General features: G+C 37.0%; 1 long non-coding RNA gene across 2 annotated transcripts; it reads left to right on the forward strand.

Annotated features, from left to right (window-relative positions):
* Nucleotides 1-5,337: 5,337 nt before the first annotated feature.
* LOC149817112 (uncharacterized) lies at nt 5,338-9,833 on the forward strand. 2 transcript variants are annotated; one of them, XR_016427629.1, is made up of 2 exons: nt 5,338-5,466; nt 9,187-9,833. It is a non-coding gene; the product is annotated as an uncharacterized LOC149817112 (long non-coding RNA). The 2 variants fall into 2 exon arrangements; XR_016427628.1 differs by lacking the exon at nt 5,338-5,466 and adding an exon at nt 5,493-5,754.
* Nucleotides 9,834-13,859: the final 4,026 nt, after the last annotated feature.

Here is a 13,859-nt window from a genome sequence, read left to right on the forward strand (position 1 = left end):
GAGATTTTTTCAAAAATTTGTCCAAGTCTGGGAGAAAAATCGTTTGAACCTCGATTTTAGATTGATGTTTTTGAGTCTGCGTTTGACCCGGGTTTTGTCACCTTAGGTCTAAATGAGCCATTTAAAACGTAAGAAAAAGTTTTATTTTTTACCTTTAAATTCAAGCGAAATTCAAGTGAAATTTAGGTTATTTTCAGGTAAAATTCAAAATTTGATGTTCGTATAATATGTCGTTGGATGCGTCTCGAAATTTTGAGCGCAATGATATTTTATTTTTCTCGATTCCGGCTACAGTTGGGTCGAAAATCACATATTTATGAAAATTGAGCAGTTTCGCGGGTCAGATCCAGATTTGGATCAGACTGAATCTGATGGATTTGATCGAAATTAATATGGATGTGGACTCTATTCAAGACCCATATTAATCTAGATTTGATCCAGCTCAAAACCTTTTTGGATTTTGGAGATAGATTTGGATCTTGGATCTAGATCTAAATCCATGCCCAATGATTTTTCTAACTTTAAATTCATCAAAAACCTTTAAATTGGGGTTTATTTATGTTAATAAGCCTCTTATATTAATTTGGTAATTTTTGAATTTTTTTAAAAATTTATTTATAATTTAATATTAATTAATTAATTAATTTAATGCAATTCCAAAAATTTATTTTGGGATTTGTTTAAGACTCTTGAAAGAGCTTTTAAACACCTATGAAAGAGTTCAAGAGTATTTGAGAGACTAAAAGTTCCTTTTTAACAAAATTTTGAAAAAGTCATTTGAAAGAGTTAAAAAAAAATAGGAAACAAAGGAAGAGAGAGAGTTCCATCTTTTGGAAGCTCTCTTAGAGAGGGCTGGCGAAAAAGGGAGGGGCAACCTCCCCTATGAAGCCTATAAAAAGACCCCAAAAAAGAGAGAGAAAAAAGAAAGAGAAGGAACAAAAGGAGGAGAGGAGATAAATGGAGGAAAAAGGATAACGAAGATAAGGAGTTTAGGTCATCTCTAACCATTTACCCACGATTTTCAACATCCACTATTATTTTTCTTCAAGTTTTTATTCATGGTATGGGTTTTCTCTCTTGAATCAAGTGAGAAATTGGTATAGATTATATGCCCATGCAATAATTTGATGAAATTTCATGAAAAAGGTGTTTAAAACTATATTTTTGTAAATACACATGGAAGATGATCCATGAATCTTTCTCCGTGGTTGTATTCTTGATTCTTTTTATATTTTTAATGAAATAAAATGTTGTACATGTTAAAATAAAATTTTTATTGGGGGTAAAAGTGGGTATTTAAATGTTTCTTTTGATAGATATTGAGTTCCACAGATATGTTCTTGATTTCTTTCATCTTTTCAAAGATAAAATTTTTGTACATGCTTAGATTTATGCTAAAACAAAATTTATTTCATGATATATATAGTTTATTATACGCTTGTCTTACGATACTTTGATGTGTCATGAATACTCTATTGAAGGAGCTTTTGGACTTTGGTTCATTGTAAGAGTGAAATTCTGGTTATGCATGTATACCCATGTGAGGAATCTGAATGTATTTTCGATTGTAAATAAGTTTATAGATGCATATCCGAAAAACGAGTTTGATCATGCATGCCAGATGGTGTGAACAGGTATATCGATGCATACATGAGATAAAAATTGCATATGCATGCAGCCTGAAATTTTGTATATGCATATGTATGCATTACTGAACTGAAATGTAGGTATTTTGCATGCTATTTATATTTTTGTTTTAATCCTTTTTCAGATAAACAAAAGGAGAACTTTGTTATACAAAAAAAGGGGAAGTTTATGGTTTTCAACAGAAAAAAAATCGGTTTTGTGTATGTTCGGTGGCCTGGCTATCAAAACAGCCGAATATTGATCGACTGGACTGACATGCCAGACCTCCTTGGCTAGGCTGGGGTCTTGTCGGGCTAGACCAGACCCGTCCTCGTGCCGACTGGGCACTTGGCAGCCCAACCGAGTGGGTTGGCCGAGCATGCCGGGTCCTAACAGGCCCAGTCCAGCCCTCTGTTGGACTGGTGCAGGCCTGGCAGCATCCCGCCAGACCTTGACAGACCTGCCAAGCCAAGTTGAGTGGGCTCTGGCATGTAGGTTCTAATATATATATATATATATATATATATATATATATATATATATATATATATATATATATATAGAGAGAGAGAGAGAGAGAGAGAGAGAGAGAGAGTGAGTGAACATGTTTCTTTATGCATTTAAAAGCTACAGACCTTGCTAAGTGTATGTAATTCGATTTTAATGCATGTTAAAAAGAGAATGTTTTTATAGACTCAAGAGCTACATTTCTAAACATGCTAATATACAACAACAATAATAACATGCAACATAATATGGTTTGTTCACAACTAAGATTAATTATAATATCCCTTACATCAAATATGAATGTTGTACTCTAGTTGCATTCAAGTCTCAAGAAGCTCTAACAACAGAATCTGATCGTGACACAAACATGTTCATACTAATACATATCTTTTTATATTTTTATAAAATTATCAAAATACCTTTCTCGAGTTGACTTGTTTGACCTTGATTTTTGTGCCTCTGATTTGACTATAACCATAGGACAAGAAGATTCTCCTTTATGATACGAGTTCAACGCACCAATCATCACTTAATTATGAGTTCAGAGTGCAAAGTTATGCTCATTTTACTTAATCGGATATTGGGTATACACAAGGGTAATTTGATCATTTCAACTCTTATGATTTGACTCGACTCATCTTAAGTTAAAACATGTTTGGTCTGAGTTTAGATTACTAGGTTTACTGAACCTAGTCTTGACCCATTTGGGTTTAGTTTAAAAACTCAATTGGATTCTCAAAATTAATTAATCACAAACAAGATCTAGATCCAGTTCTGATATGGATCTAAAACTGTTACATCGGATCAAGCCCAGTTTTGATCTAGATCTAGATCTAGAATTGATTCATTCAGCTATGAGTTGGATCGAGATCTAGCACTGATTCAAACAAGATCCAGTTTTAATATGGATCCAGATTTGTTAGACAAGATCCAGACCTAACTTTTGTTTGGATCCAGTTCAATTTGAATTTGTTCAAACTGACTAGATTGAACTAGACCCAGATTCGATCTGGTTCAGATCAGACCAGATTCAAGCAGAGAATCGAGACACTGTTAGACTTGACTCAGTCCGATTCAGTCAGCTGAGTTGAGTCCAAAACAATTGACCAGACTTTGTCTGAACCAAGTCGGTCTAGGTCAGACCCGACCCGATTTGGGTTCACACTCAGACCGGTTCGGTCCGACTTAGTCAGTACCACTGAATCAGACTGGTTCAGTCCCGACTGGTTCAGTCGACGTCTATTTTTTTTACTTGGTTCGGTCTACGTGCAACCCAGATCGCTAGCTGGGTATAAGGTGGAAGGGATACAACTCCTTCCCCACCCTCCCCTCTCTGCTACAGAGGGGCCGACAACCAAAGTCGGCCCCCTCTCTCTCTCTCTCTCGCGCGCGCGCTTGGCAACAAGGTCGGCAGCCATGGCTGTCAGCTTTGTTGTTCGTGTTTTTTTTTTCTGCAACTTACAGGTAGCCATGGCTACCGGCTTTCTAACCGAACGGAAAATGAGAATAACAAGATGCATACTTGCGGTGGTCGTCGACAACGAGCTCCAGTAAGCCCCTCCCACTACCGCTGCAAATCTCTTTCTTTCTCTAGCCCTGCCTCTCATTTTTTATTATTTTTATTTTTTTCTCCTCACACTCTCTCGCTCTTTGTGTATCGAGGGGGCAGGAGGGTGCATCGTGGGGCTCTGACGGTGGGTGAGGATAAGCCTCACCCCCTGCACACTGTTCGTGGGGGGTGAGGTTTATCCTCTCAGCTTTTATGGTGATTGAGGGAGATGGTTGAGGAACCGTCTTCCTCCTTCACCGGCCCCCACTTTTCCCTTTTTCTTTTTTTTACCTTCCCCACCCTACGATCCGTCCGGTGGTTTTACACTAAAATTCAAAGCCAAGGAGGTCAAGTCCAGTTGAAACATGGCCTTTGAAAAGAAATTAAATGAAATTCGAGGGGAAAGAATCAAGCAAGGTGCAGTTGCTACAAGAGGCCCTGTGGATGGTAAGGGAAAGGATGATGCCAATACTACAGTTCTCAGATCATTCAGTGGCCTGGCAATGGTGATTCCTGCGGGAATTGACTCCGCCAGGATGGGTCAAGGTGAATGTCAGCACAATATATACTCAAACTTGCATGTGGGATATAGAATTCCAGAAGACCTTAAGGAATTGCTGTACACTTTTGATCAGGTTCAAGTTAGACACAATTTCTGTAAAGCTCGAATTTTGTGTAAAGTTTTGGTTAAAAAATGCAAGAGGGGGTCGATCCCAAATATGGAAGTACCAACCTCCTCATTGGCACCCTCTTCTGTGAGGGTGATTTTGTTTATTTTGTAAAGCTCATAATTCAATTCAATACACTGGTAGGGGTCTGCCTAGACCCAACTTGATTATCAAAAAAAAAAAAATTGTCACTATTATGGGTGCATGTTCATATAATCAAATTGCATCAGACTCTTGTATCTGATGGGATCTGATCAAGGCAAGGTGATATATCAAAACACCATTTTTTGTCTTTTAAAATCGCTACCATCTGTTGCCTTCATCACCGCCATTCATTGTACAAACAGTAGGGTCCACCAAAAGAAACTGTTGTCATCATCACCTATGGACGAAGATCATGATTTTTTTAGCTAAGTCAAGAAAAAACTCCTTGTTATGCGTTGACAGATCCATAGTTACCAGAAGCTTCTTACTACCTAGAAAAACTCGTTTTTTTATAAGCGAGAAACTATTCACTTTCTCGAAAAAAGAGAAAGCTCTAAGAAACCTGCTTCCAAAATATAAGAAACTTCATTGCTTTTAGTGGGAAGTTTGTTTCTTCTTTTGTTTCTCAAATAGATTTCTTTAACTTTTTTAACGTTTTCCTCATATCACTTCCTACGTTTTTCATATTAAAAATTATAACTTTATATAACAAGCTTGAGCGTTGGTTTTATATCCTATTATATTATATTTGTACTCATATAAGTTATTATTTACTTCTATTTGCACTTCATACTGCTTTCTGTGTTTTCATTTTTTACTTTTTTTATGTACTTGCATATTTGCTTCATATAGCTATATCTCGCTTCCTGTTTCACACTACTCTTCCCTGCCGACCAAGGAGTACGCCAGCTTTGACATTTCAGCATCGACTTGTGGGCCACGGAAGGTGGTGATTTCGAAACACCAAAAATTTGTATTTTGGCATATCACTCCAACCGATCTGATCCGGACTTGGATCTCGGTCAGCACGCATGTTTGTGTCAGAATCTGTGTATGTTTATGCGTGCCGTGTCTGTGAATGTGAGGGCGGACCACTCATGCGGTAGCGCACCGATTGTGATATACACGAAGGCGAGTTCTTCTTCCTTTCTCCCCCTCTTCATCTTTCAATTTTGAGCGTGCACCAACTGTTTATTGAATCTCCTGAGCCGTCTTATTCCCTTTCTGTAATATCAATTCATTAATCGCGTTCGTTTTCCCCTTCTTTCGGGCGCCAGCTTATTATATTCTGTTCTAGGGATGATATGTGTGCAAGTGGAAATTAATAAACGTGTGGCAGATCGGTTTCTATTGCACTTCTCAATCGTTTGTTTGTAATTGGTATACATTGAATTCAATCGATCTGGTTTCAATTTGGAGGTAGGTAACAAAAAATAGAACGCAATTGGTTAGTCGTTTCTGCCATTCTTGATTATCTTCTGCATCTTCATTGCTACCCATTTGGGTTTTCGTTAATTTGGTTGAAGGGGAGTCTCTGGATCGCTTGATGTGTGCTTTCTTTTGGGGAGGAAGTGCATGAATTCATTCTCTATGGATGGAATTGCCATTGATTTTGGGTATCTCCAAGAGGGAATGGAACGGATCCAGTGATTGTATTCCCATTCAAATGTTTGTAAATTGAAAAAGTTCTTTCTTGTATTTGTAATTTTTTATGGCTTCATGCATCCAACCACGACACACATCTTTTCTCCGAATCTCTTTTGCAGAAATCTTTAAGACTCTGTTTGGGAGCCTTGCATTGAGATGAAAACACCATTTCCCATGTTGCCAAAATATGGTTTTGCCAAAATGTGGTATTCAGGATGGAGTTGCCAAAAATATCCTCTTGTGAATGGTGTTGAAATGTGGTGTTGGGGATGCCAACTCCATTTCCCAATGCAGTGTTTTGGCAACACCACTGATCCCAACAGCAGAGAGCATGAGTGCGCTGGGGGAAACTGCAACACGCCTCCAATTCAAGAATCTCGGATAGAGACTAAAAGAGACCTGCCTCCAGTAAGAGTCTTCATTCATACATGTCCCAATATGGGCATAAAGAGATTAGGAAGTTGCAAGAACACATTTGCGTTTCCATCATCTCCTTCTTGGGTGTTGCATTTATCTCTTCTAATCCTTTTAATGGGTTTTGGTTACCAAAACCACGACGCATAACCTACAACTTTTTGTGTCATGACCTAGTTTTTGTGTCACAAAATTTTGTTGTCCAAATCTTTGAGAATCAGAAGAATTTTTTGAGCTTGAATTTGTCCATTTGGAATCTGGTTCTTTGCTTTCCTTCACTTCTACTTTTATCCCCTTTATTCATTCCTTAAGTGGAGTTTGATCCATTCTCTCATTGATGAATTTCTCCTTCATGTTCCTCATGGACAAATCCTTGCTTCTTAACAATCAAACAGCTCCTCTAAAAGGAGCATGCGACTTGCTAATATTGATAGTTACTCTTTCACATCCACATTAGAGTACCCGTCGAGCACATCCACTTCGGTACTTGAATTTTTTATGTTTCATATGTTTAAGCACATTTATACCACTTTCGGTTGTTTTCAGGGTGGACACTGTGGAATGAATTTACAAATCTTGGAGGGTAATAATTTTATCTGTTCAGTTCAGTTCCCTTTTTGTCATGAGCTCCCATTAGTCTAAAAATGTCTTGTCTGGCTAAACATAAACTTGCTTTCCCAACTTTAGTTACATAGTTGTACTTGTTAACATTACAATTCTTTCTTTTGCTCATGATTTAAACTTAAGGTTTTCACATAAGTTTTATCAATCACATACAATCAGTATTAACATATAATAGTATTATGTGTGCATAGTGATTCCATTTATATTTATTTTATTGGTTTATCACACTCTATGTTCATTTCTCCATCTGTGGCACCTTTTTCTTTGGGATAAATTCTGGCTTATATAAAGATACATGAAGCCAGACCTTCATTAATCTACTCAATGACTGCATAAAAAACCAGAACTTAAGGGGCATTTGTTTCATGCCCTTCCCCATGAAAGAGACTCTCTTTCATAGAAAAGAAGGCCTCTTTTCTACAAAAGGCGGAACAAACATGTCTATGAGAAATATATGGTGGTACCACATAATAAATGCAAAAAGCAGCTTTCCTGTCAAAATGGGTTCATACCTCCCTCCCTGGGTAAGTACTTTCCCTTCAAAGTCTTTCTTTCAAAGGAAAGAGACTTCCCTTAAGTGGGAGGAGTGGCAGTGTAACAGATGCCTTTTTTGGTTGGTTAGGTTTAGGAAAGGGTCAGGGTTGGTTAGGAGGTTAAGACAGGTAAGAGAAAAGTACAGGTTAAGACAGGTTTCTGACTGTGACCAAGGGTCAGAATGAGAAGAAAGGATATTGTTGTGTTTTGATGCGACTATACGACCCATTCAGTGATGCAATCATTTTTTGAGTATAGTGCATGATAATCTTTAGCTTGTATGAGATGTGCATTATCGTATAGTATGTATTTGTCATGCATATAAGTACATTACGTATGAACCTGTTATGAACATGACCTATATGTGCTATGCATATCAAATTGTACCTAGAATCCATAAATTCATGCATGGCAACAGCCTCTGACAATGAGTTGTGGGAGTGTTTTTTGAAGAACTTTCACATTTAACCCAAAATTCATGTCAAGGATCCCAAGATTTATGCCATTCAAAAGTTGTCACCGGTTTGGGTCATGATCTTAGTTTAATTACTTTCCAACGTAAACTAAATAAATAGCGAACTTTTTTTTGCATTAGACTTTGGGCAACTTTTTTCAGCATGGTCTCCCTTACTATGTCCATGCTTTCTCAATGCTCCATCCCTCCATTTCATACTCATTTCATGTTGGAGTATGAGCTCTAACAAGTAGCCACAATGGTGGATTGTGGAGTTGCTAGACCTTCATGCATTCTTGCTCTCCGAAGTTATTAAATCCAATAAACAGCAAAGTGGTTGATTTCTTTATTTTGCATGTGTTCCATGCAAACTTATTAAAATTTCAGCATTTGTCAGTTTCCATAGCTAACATAAAGTCTGTGTACAGAACTTGTATAGTAATATCAGTAGCTGGTTCATGATGTGAACATGAAGTTTTTTAGTGATTTCAAAGAGGATATGACTGTGTAATGGTGGATGGTGGACAAAATATGGGTCAAGGACCTTTATAATGTTACTATGGGGTATTTTTCTTCTTTTTTTCCTGAGGTTGCAAGAAGTTGGAATTAAAGTTTTATTTCAAACTTTTAAAAATTACTTGTGGAATGCAAATATTTTTAGTTGTTTATGGTCACTGAATTATTTTTTATTTCTTGGAGAATATTTAACCAAGCAGCTGAAATACACTATTTTTCATTCCGTATGAAAGGAGTCCAGGCAATACATGGAACCATAATATAGTATGATTTCTGGATAATTTAAAGTAGTTGTAAAAGTATAATAAGTATTGATTGAATAACCAAATAAAACTTAAAATTGTAGATGCAAAGCCTTTTTATTATTTTATGAGGAAACCAAGTGATTTAAATGACGTTAAATCAGAGGGTAGAATAATCTATGGACAGATTGGTTGCATTGATGGCAATTGCTACTGCTGTTTCATATTGATTGCCTTATATAGCATTTTATGGAAAATTTATTTATTTTTCTTATTTCAACTGGCTTGGGTGTTTTATTGGAATTCTACAGCATATGGCATCTAAAATAATGTTTGATATCTTAGTTCTAAAAATAGGTTTATTTTTTACTTCATGTGCAAATTTTTTAATTTCTCTTTCTCTTTTTTGCTGTAATTTAGATACAGGACAGCCTTAGCCTCTTCATATCCACAAATCATGAGCCTCGCCTGCCTGGTTTGTCATGTAGAGAGTCCTGCAGAATCATTTAGAAGTTACTCTGTCTCTAGCTCTGATAGTGAGGGTCGATGCACCACCATTGTCAACTGTTGGAATAAGAAATTTATTCTATCAGCCGAACCAAATGCTACAATGACATCAAGGGTAGCCCCACAACCACTCATGGGAAATGATCAAGACCTTCCAAGTACACCACGGCTGCTTCGGAGTCATGCAGTTAGAAGGGATCTTGTCCAGGACTGGAACTTTGATGATTCCTTCATGGAAAATCACAGTTTTTGGCATCAATGAATATTTGAATTTTATTCAGGCCTTTTCTCTTTATTACCTTCAAGATTTTCTACTCTTCTTCCAATGTGCTCTTTATCACCTTTTGCACCAGCATCAAGGAGACTTGAAATCTGGAAGAGGCATAAAGAAACTGTAAAGATGCATTACTAAGAAAATAACAATGCCTAGATGGAACTTGGTGTTGCTTCACTCTCGTCAGGAAACAGAGAATCTGTAATCTGAACTCTTTTAGTTATGTTTGTTCTGTGTTGAAGTATACGGGCTCTAGTGAGTCAGTTTCTGCTGTTTGAACCATGGATGATTTTTGTTGCCACATTTATTGTCTTTCATGTTTACAAGACTGGGATGGGTAAAAGCCCTAATGAATATCAACTTGGACTTGAGGACATATCATGAGTCAACTGGCATCATGATAGTCTTATTTCCATGTGGTTATAGTTAACCCTTATTACAATGCAATTGGGCTGTGCAAAACGCAAATGTTTTTTCCAATTTGCATTAAAAATGTACATGCAGTTTCCTGTTAAACATTGATATGCCCATCTGAGTTGGGGAGGATTTATGATCACAAGGCATGCATTCTAAACATGGTTTCTAGTCTAGACTTGTATGAGCTGTTCAGGTGGCATATATTTACGGGAGATGTTCCATTTGTGGAGCCGAGTTGTATTCTTGTGTATTCTCCCCCCCCCCCCCCCCCCCCCCCCCCCAAAAAAAAAAAAAAAGGCTTTTGATTCTCTGTGAAAAACTGTGGTTGCAAGAATTACAGGAAAACTGTGCTTCTCTATTCTGCATAGAGGAATTGGATCTTAACCAGAAAACATGCAACTCAGGTACATGTCCGACCATATCTGTTTTTTCTTTCGAGAATCACTTGTCAGACCATATCTGTATTTGAGGACGTGGATCTTTGTCTATCATCTGTATCACAAATGTGTTAGACATGGAGTGTACCATGTAATAGCCAACTGAATATCCATATAAGGGAAAATATTTGCTACCCTCCACTGTACCATACCCTCTAGTAGAAACAGCACATTCCAATTTCCATCACATTTTTTTTTTGTTTTTTTTCATAGATCAATCATTATGGCTAAGCTCTATAAATATGATCTGTATGGTTTGTTTAGTCAAAAAAATGTTTTAGATCATCCCATCACATTTTATAAGCAAAATTTTCAAAGGCTTCACAATTCAACGGTCCACAAGGCGTAGAAGTTTCATGATTGGAAAAATCTTTTTACATCGAAACTACCTTATCAAAAGTGCATTCCCTAGTAAAAGGACTGCTAAACACATCTGTGGGTCTAATTAATAAAATAAAACTTGCACGAGTTTCAACTAGAGTATGGTATTCTACAGTATAATCAATATTTTCCCTGGATATGAGATCTACTCGTCAAATCTTTTCATTTCCAAATTGAAGTGTGCGCAAGGCAATTTTTATACACAGTTAAAATAAAATTAGTGGTGTAAAATAGGTAAGGCATACATGGGATGATCTGGTTGAATATGGAAGTGAAAACAAGTTGACTTAGATGCACTAATTTATAATCCCCTGACTTAGTTGTCTTGATCTATAATCCCGAACATGTCTGTGTCCTCGTCGTCCACATGATCGTGGATGTGGTACTGTTGATGGTATCATGGTCAGGGTTCACTTCCACATTGACAATTCTTTTGATGGCGATGAACATGATCCAACCACCATTGTTTTGGCTTTTGTTCTCAGCTATCCTTTCATTGTTATGCAGCAGATGCCAGTCATCTAGTGCATGAATGAACGGTTCAAAAAAAATGCAAGGAAAAAAAATGTGGGGCCCATTTGAGATATAGTCCATACTCACAAATACCGTTTATTTTTTTTGAAAATCTTTTGATTTTAAAAACTTATAGAATATTATGCGATACAAATATCAACCGTGTGGAAAATATTGCGCTTTTGTTGTGATATTATCGTGCTACTGAAGTAATATTATATTTATATTTATATATTTTATATATTTTCTTGTAAAAGAATTGGTTCCTCTGACCATCCATATAGTGTGGACATTGCTAGTTCTCGATGTTCTGAGACATGTTTTGAAAATCAGATCCTATATATATGTTCAGCATGGTCCATTGGTAGAAGCTGGCTGTTGAATTGTGTTTTTTGATAAAAAGAAAATGCAATTTTTTGAATCTTGAAAATATAAGTTGTAGACTATTGATTTTTAAAATCCTTCAAAAGTCTTCTTAATGTCATAATCAGATTACCCAAAATCTGGTTCTTACTAAATAATTCATGTGGATTACATTTATAAGGTTAGATTTAAGAAAAACAATAAAAAATAAAAAAAATAAAAACTAGAACTGTCCACATTGTATGGACAGTAGGAGAGACCAACTATTTTCTTATATATATTAAAGGCTAAATATACCATTATATTCTTGAGATTTTTCTGAGAAAGAAAAAAAAATTATCGTGAGAATTTCATTTGCTGAGAAAATGGTGATAACCAGATTTGTGGCTATCATAAAATCATTCTTGTTAGGGGAGCAAACAGATTGGACTATAGTCAGATGTCCAATCCCAATTTGGCATTATTTTTGGATTCTGATTTGCTTGCTCAGACTACTTTCCAATTCGGATCAGTCTTTTTTAGGTCAGATCTAATTTGGATTCAGATCAAGATCTGATCCGGTTGCAGTTTTTATATCTAAAAGCTTATTTTTAATTTTTTCTTTTACCAGATCCAGTTTTATCACGTACTTCAGATACGGATTCAACTTTACGTCGTGGATATGTTTCAGATTTGGATCTATTGTTTCTATTTGAATTCTTAGTTGGATTTGACATGATCCAACCTGTATCCATTTGTTTTCACGCTCAGGGGCACACTAATCCGATCTGAGTTGGAACTAAGGCTGCCAATGGGTTGGGTTTGTGTCAGACACTCAACGTGACCCGAAGTAGAATACTCAGGTTTGGGCATGAAAACTTCTGACCCAAATATTAATGGGGTCAACCTGAACCCGAACCAAGGAACAGATAGGTCAGGTTTGGGATATAATTATATCGGACCCAACATCGGTGATCTGAATATTTTAATACATTTTATAATATAAATATACATTTTAAATACGTGTTGTGTTTGAGATTTGTTTTCATGACCTAACATAATCTGAGCCTGGTACCCTTGGGCCGGTTCGGGCAACTCTGGTCCAACACAAACCCAATCCCTTGACAGTTCTAGTTGGAGACGATGAGGCTGGTCTAATGGGCCAATTTTTTTATATAATGTGGAGAAATCACTGTTATGGTTTGAACACATTCTATATGAGTTTAGATAACAAGTATCATCCCCAAGAACAACATTCTCTTTCAGGCCTTTCAACCAATCAATGACCCCGGAGAGCGGCTTTTGCTAAAACTCGAGCGGTTTCCCCAAAAACTAGTATGAAACTTTGAGTATTCAGAGATGCTCTCGTTGTTCCCAATAAGATAGCTCGGTAACAAATAGCCCCGTCCAAAGCACGATCTGCTAAATAAACTATCTTATCGTAGATCCATCGCGATCTTGAAATTACCTAATAATGGAAACTGCAACTCTAGTTGCCATCTTCATATTTGGTTTATTTGTAAGCTTTACTGGGTATACCTTATATACCGCCTTTGGGCAACCCTCTCAACAACTAAGAAACTAAGAGATCTGTTTGAGTTGAGGAACATGGGGACTAGGTGAAATGGTGACCCTACCTATTGGGAGGGTCATCATTTCAATTGAGATAATAAAAAATCATTTCATCTTTTTTTTTGGAACCTTAGGTGTCACTTGACCACAATTTTTTTTTTGGATATTTACACGAAAACCGTTCACGGGATCAGAGACCTAGCCGCACTGGCTTTGTCTTTCGTACTTACGGTCATTGTCCTGGCAGCATAAAACTCTGTAGGCTTACCCCTTGGCCCCAGGGAGTCACCATGCTTCGGCTTGTATAAAGGGTGACACCCATGGGATTTGAACCTAGCCTGCCTTCCTAGCGGCCTAGGCCCCATCCCACTACCCCAAACCCCTTTGAAGCACTTGATCACAAATTGGAGTGCTCTTTTTGTAAGGTTAGGGATGTAAATGTATCAGACTTGGGCCAAATCTAGGCATTATAGAGTCTGACCTAATAAGATTTAGAGTTAGATGGATTCAGATAAAATTGAATATGAATCTGACTAGCTTAAAACCCGCTATTTACACAATTGGATTTGGGTTTTAGTCGGATTCGGACTCGTGTTTGGCTCACTACCGAACTCGAATCTGATTCTTAATCATATTCAGATTTAGCTACT

Source organism: Nuphar pumila, chromosome 14 (assembly GCF_984573655.1).
Source record: "Nuphar pumila chromosome 14, dmNupPumi1.hap1.1, whole genome shotgun sequence".
Lineage (NCBI taxonomy): Eukaryota > Viridiplantae > Streptophyta > Magnoliopsida > Nymphaeales > Nymphaeaceae > Nuphar > Nuphar pumila.